The sequence below is a fragment of the Leucoraja erinacea genome, chromosome 8 (assembly GCF_028641065.1).
Source record: "Leucoraja erinacea ecotype New England chromosome 8, Leri_hhj_1, whole genome shotgun sequence".
Lineage (NCBI taxonomy): Eukaryota > Metazoa > Chordata > Chondrichthyes > Rajiformes > Rajidae > Leucoraja > Leucoraja erinaceus.
This window is the reverse complement of record NC_073384.1, coordinates 49000931-49006667: the sequence shown is the minus strand read 5'-3', so window position 1 is coordinate 49006667 and position 5737 is coordinate 49000931. Positions and strand designations below refer to the sequence as shown.

The following is a 5737-nucleotide window of genomic DNA, read 5'->3' as shown; positions in this document are numbered from 1 at the left end:
TGCTGAGGATGTCCCGCAGCCCCGACGTCGGACTTGTATCACCCCGGCGAGCGGTCCTGGACATCGGGCCGCCTGTAGCTGCAACTGCGGAGGGCTTGGGGAGGCCCTGACCATGAGGAACAGTGGAGGAAGAGACTGACTTTGGTGCCTTCCCACACAGTGGGAAAGTTTGATTCTGCTGTGTGGGGATGTTTTATGTTAAATTCTATAGTGTGTTGTGTCCTTTATTTTTATTTTTATTGTATGGCTGTATGGGAATTTCATTTCACTGTGCCACACTTCTCCAGTGCCACTCTTGAATCTTGAAATATTCCTTTTACACTTAATGGGCCAAGGAAGAGTGGCACTGGAGAATATGGTGCATGGTTAAACAAAAGTTAAGGTTCTAAAGTGATCCTTAAACAATGATCAATATGTATTCTCTAATATTGCATGGTCAGTAAGGGATTATTATATTAAAGACTGTGGTGGAGGCTTCTGAATTCAAAGAGTCCCGACCAAACGTTAGATTGGAGTGCCCACAAGCCCTCTCTCTGACCGACCGGTGACTGAGCAGCAGGAGTTGAGAAGTTGTCAGAAAGCTTGTCCTGAAGACTTTCACCTGTTGCCATAAATCAGTCAGGCCAACAGGCCATCTGCCCGAAACAGTGACCTAAAATAAGAAGGTACCAAACTTCAAAGCGAAACACAAAGAGATCAAGTCTCAGATAGTTGTGCAGATCGGAATCGTAGCAGGGAGGGGAGGAAGGGAAATGACTTTTACTGCTCACTAAAACATCTGTAGTTTGGCTTTTATTTCATATCACAGCCACAAGACAAACAGCTCAGGCAGCTCCAGACAAGCACATACCTGCTTTAAAGAAAATCCTTTCAGAACCTAGCCTAAAATTTCAATGTCCCAAGTTATTTAATCTCCAATCCCACAGTGAAAGATTCCTGATCCGCATATAGTACTTAAACATATAATCATCACTCAGGCATATTTCCCCCAATTATTGATGTTTTTACTACAGAGCACAATGAATCCATTCAAAACACTATTGAAAAACTAGCACCTGTTTACATTTACAATATATATCTAAGGAGTTTTAGAACAGAATAATGTTTATTGTATGCAATCTAGCTTCAGTTACAGAATAAATCACAAAATGGACTGAATCGGAGATTCAGACTTTTAAGAAAAATGGAGATGTCAGATGAAAGTTAAACGGAAGGCTTTGAGGATGTATATATATATATATATATACATGACTTCCGCTCTAACACCAGTTTAATACCTTATTTTAGTTTCCACAGCTGTCTTGCCAACGTGTGATAAAAACCCTGTGTAAATTCATCTCTACATTTTTTAACCGTTCCTTGAAGTTTCCTTGGTTGCAGTGCTGCAGGTAAAGCCTGGTCCTATGGACTTGTGTGTGCCTGAGCCAAAGGGCCAGAAAAGTGGCCAGAAATTGCTTTGGGTGAGTAACAGTAGCCCCCCTGCCTGCATCTGATGGTGGGTTTAAAGTTACACGCAGTTGGGCGATTGCCGATATAGGCTTAGGTTTGAGTTAATTATTGTCCAGCGTACCAAGGCTCAGTGAAAAGCTTTTGTTGCGTGCTAACCAGTCAATGGAAAGACAATACATGATTACGACCGAGCCATCCACAGTATATAAATACATGATAAAGGGAATAAGTTGAATAATATTTGGTGCAATATAAACTCCAGTAAAGTCAGATCAAAGATAATCCAGAAGTCTCCAATGAGGTTGAGTAGGTCAGGACTACTCTCTAGTTGGTGCCTGATGACAGCTGATAAGAAATTGCCCCCGATTCTGGAGGTGTGATATTTTCTTTCAAACACGGGCACTGGAATAAAGAAATTAAACACCAAAAATATTTTCAGGATTGACATAATGCGAAGGCAGAGAAACTAATAGTTGTTAACATCAGACATCACTGTTGGTGGGAATCTCAGCCTGGTTAAGGTTGCCTTCCATCACCATGTTGACACCAAATTATTACTCTCCGCCATTGCTTGCTGGTGCCACACTCCAAAGGGTAGTGGGAGTAGTGTTTATTTCATATTTCAAAAATAAACATTTATTCATAATTTTAAAATAAATAAATAAATAAAATGGTGGAAAGCTCCTCGTCATTTCTTAGTGTCAGACCATACATCCAGTGATTCTGGTTTTGTCAGGCGCTCTCTGACTTATGCAGGCATTGCACTCTGTGAACCTATATGTAAGTCAGATTTTACGTCCGTCCGGATTCACCATACCCATCCACTGCCCGAAATACCTAACTGAGAGTATTAAATTGTCTCAGTGGCATTGTGCTGTGTCCGGGGCACTTTCTGCAGCACGTGGCCTTCTGGGTAAGCACCACCACCTATGCCGGCTTGATTTCTGTCTCACCGTTGGGGCACTTCCTGCAGTGAGCGGCCTTCTGGGTAAGCACCACTGTCATTGCCAAAGATCGTAGAGGGACAAGATAGACCACTCCTCGAAAAACGCGTAGTATGACGTGTGTGACCGTCGACGCCATATTGTTAAGCATTTATTGGGCTGTAATGGCGTCCTCAGCTAAATCTACATCTCACTGCTCCGCTATCAACTGTTCTAATCGTAAATCTAAACGACCAGAGCTGTCATTCTTTAGGTTCCCCAATAAAAAAGAAAGGTAAGAATATATTATTATAATTTTCAGTCGATATTCTGTCGTGAAAATGTTATTTTCTGTTCTCCCATCAACAGCCATTGGGAAATGGGTTTGTCGGTACATTAGAAAGTTATTAGACTTATGTTTAATAGATCTTTACTTACCATAATAATAAAGACAGTTTTAACACTTCTGTACATTTTAGGTTTTGTTCTTGTAAGGGATTTATTTCCAAAATATGGCCCGCGGACACATTAGGCCCAGTGACCACGGGATTTTTCGAGCTCAGATTCGTGTCCGAGAATGCGGCGGCTGTTACCTATTATATCCCTCGAATTGTCGAGACATCACAAGCAAAGATCACAAGCCCGCCGTGATCACAAGCCCGCCCATTCAAATATTATACAACTCTGCTCTATCATCTTTGGGTGCAATGGTGGGTCGGGGGGTTAGGGCGGCGGCGGCCGCAATCAAAGATACGAGAGGAGCTCTCCTCTATAATCATTGGTCGGAATGGGACGGCTGCGCATTATAATGTGCTATCGTTCCACTCCCTCTCCTCTCCCTCTCCCCCCCTTCTCCCTCTCCCCCTTCTCCCTCTCCCCCTTCTCCCTCTCCCCCTTTCTCCCTCCTTCCCCCTCTCTCCCTCCCCCCTTCTCCCTCTCTCCCCCCTTTCTCCCTCTCCCTCCCCCTCTCCCTCTCCCCCCTCTCCCTCTCCCCCTCTCCCCCTCCCCCATCTCCCTCTCCCATCTCCCTTCTCCCCATCTCCCTCCCTCCCCTCTCTTCTCCCTCTCTTCTGTCTCCCCTCTCTTTCGATCTCTCTCTCCCCCCTCTTTTCTCTCGTTCTCTCTCTCTCTCCTCTCGATCTCCCTCCCCTCCCTCTCCCCCTCCCTTACCTCTTCGTGAGAGTTGGCAGCTCTGCTATGCCTTGGGTCCAAAAGAGGATAGGAAGAAAATAGTTAATTGTCTTTGTAAGAAGATTTTAATAAGCTCTTCTACATTTAAGGTAAATTGACATATTAGAGGCAAAATACATCTTCAACATACAGATCTCCACACAACTGAAAACAATTGCATTTAAGTGATATATCATCCATTGTTCAGGCATGTAGTTATGATCATCTTTCTTCTTATTAGTTAATCCTAAATGATATCTCCTGTAATTTCAGATGTCAACAGTGGGTCCAGAATACTCATCGACAAGATCTCCTGCACCGAACTGCAGAGTATTTGTCAAATAACTGCCGTCTTATGTACATTGTGTGAAATTGTGATTTGTTAACTGCACAAAACTAATGCAAATGGCGATACATGCCTGCATTTGGCCCATACCCCTCTAAACCTGTCCTAACCATCAAATAACCTAACAGAACTGTCATGAGGAAAGATTTAAAAGACTAGGCTTGTATTCACTGGAGTTTAGAAGGATGAGGGGGGATCTTATCATATTGTTTACAGTGTACTATGTTTACAGATTCTGTTGTGCTGCTGAAAGTAAGAATTTAATTGTTCTATCTGGGACAAGCTAGATGCAGGAAAATTGTTCTACATGACAATAAAACCCTCTTGTTAGATGCACGGGGATCTTATAGAAACATCTAAATGAAAAAAAGGACTGAACAAGCTAGATACAGGAAAAATGTTCCCAATGTTGGGCGAGTCCAGAACCAGGGGCCACAGTCTTAGAACAAAGGGGAGGCCATTTAAGACTGAGGTGAGAAAAAACTTTTTCACCCAGAGAGTTGTGAATTTGTGGAATTCCCTGCCACAGAGGGCAGTGGAGGCCAAATCACTGGGTGGATTTAAGAGAGAGTTAGATAGACCTCTAGGGGCTAGTGGAATCAAGGGGTATGGGGAGAAGGCAGGCATGGGTTATCGATTGGGGCTGATCAGCCATGATCACAATGAATGGCGGTGTTGGGTCGAAGTGCCAAATGGCCTCCTCCTGCACCTATTTTCTATATTTCTAAAACACTCATCCAGCAATCCTCGAGCCCACCAGCTCATCCCGTAGTCAATTCATCAGCTTTTCCATAAGAACTTCCATCAGTTCTTGCAAAAGAATGACAATCAGCCAATCTCGATTACCCTCAGCCCATCAAGCAGTCCCTTAATTCGCACAGAAGTCTGAACTATTGAATGCTCACTGCATCTCTTTCCATGTCAGCAAGTTAATATCCAGCTGCATATGAACCATGTGAAAAATGAATAAATAGATGCATGTGGTGCAGTGATTTGTGCAGCACTATAGGCCTGGAGACCAAGAGGAGTTCACCATTGAACGGAGTTTGAACGGGGGGCTTGAGGCCCCCGACCGAGGAAGAACAAAAGGAAGGGACTTGAACTTTATTTCGCCTTCCATCACAGTGAGGAATGTGTAGGAGTCACTTTGGTGAATGTCCGTATTAAAATGTGTTTTTGAGTGCTGTTGCTTTTAATTGTATGACTGACCTGGCCAATGAAATTCCTCGTATATTGCAACACATACTTGGAAAATAAAATCTGATTATGATTCTGAAAAGCCTTTCCCTTCCATACTCTTTCCTCTCTTTGATCTTTTTGCAGCTGACTGCCTTTCTGTACATGTTGCAAGAGATTGTCGCGGCATCCAGCATCCTCGGAGAATGTAGAATTAAAGGCAGTTTTAAAGATGGTTATTTGCCTCAAAATTGGGTTATTGTATCTCCAGAACCTCCCCAGAGGCTCTGGGAGACACAAGGTTCAAGAGGGAACACAAAAAGCCTAATTAGGAAGAATATTAAGAGTAAGATTTTCAATTAAAATACTGTAATTGATGGAAACTTGCCTTTAAATTGGTTCCTGGATGAAACCCTGATGGTTCTCACATTGTCTCTTTAAATTTACTCTCCTTTTCACACTTGCATTAAAACACACAGCCAGCACCATTCACAGTGATACTGCCCGGCAGTCTCATAATTACAGTCTACACAGCTACCTTGACAGCCACACAAAATGATGTAAATAAAAATTGTTTTCCTGTTTAAGAAGTTCAATTGAGAATTATTTGAAATTGTGGGGGTTGATACAAAATACTGTTGACCCACAAATGTGTTGATATGAGACATTCACA

The 5737-nt window shown here is 42.9% G+C and overlaps 1 long non-coding RNA gene across 1 annotated transcript; it reads left to right on the top strand.

Annotated features, from left to right (window-relative positions):
• Window positions 1-2448: 2448 nt before the first annotated feature.
• LOC129699673 (uncharacterized) lies at window positions 2449-5378 on the top strand. The gene is made up of 2 exons (XR_008723906.1): window positions 2449-2667; window positions 3816-5378. It is a non-coding gene; the product is annotated as an uncharacterized LOC129699673 (long non-coding RNA).
• The last annotated feature ends 359 nt before the right edge of the window (window positions 5379-5737 follow it).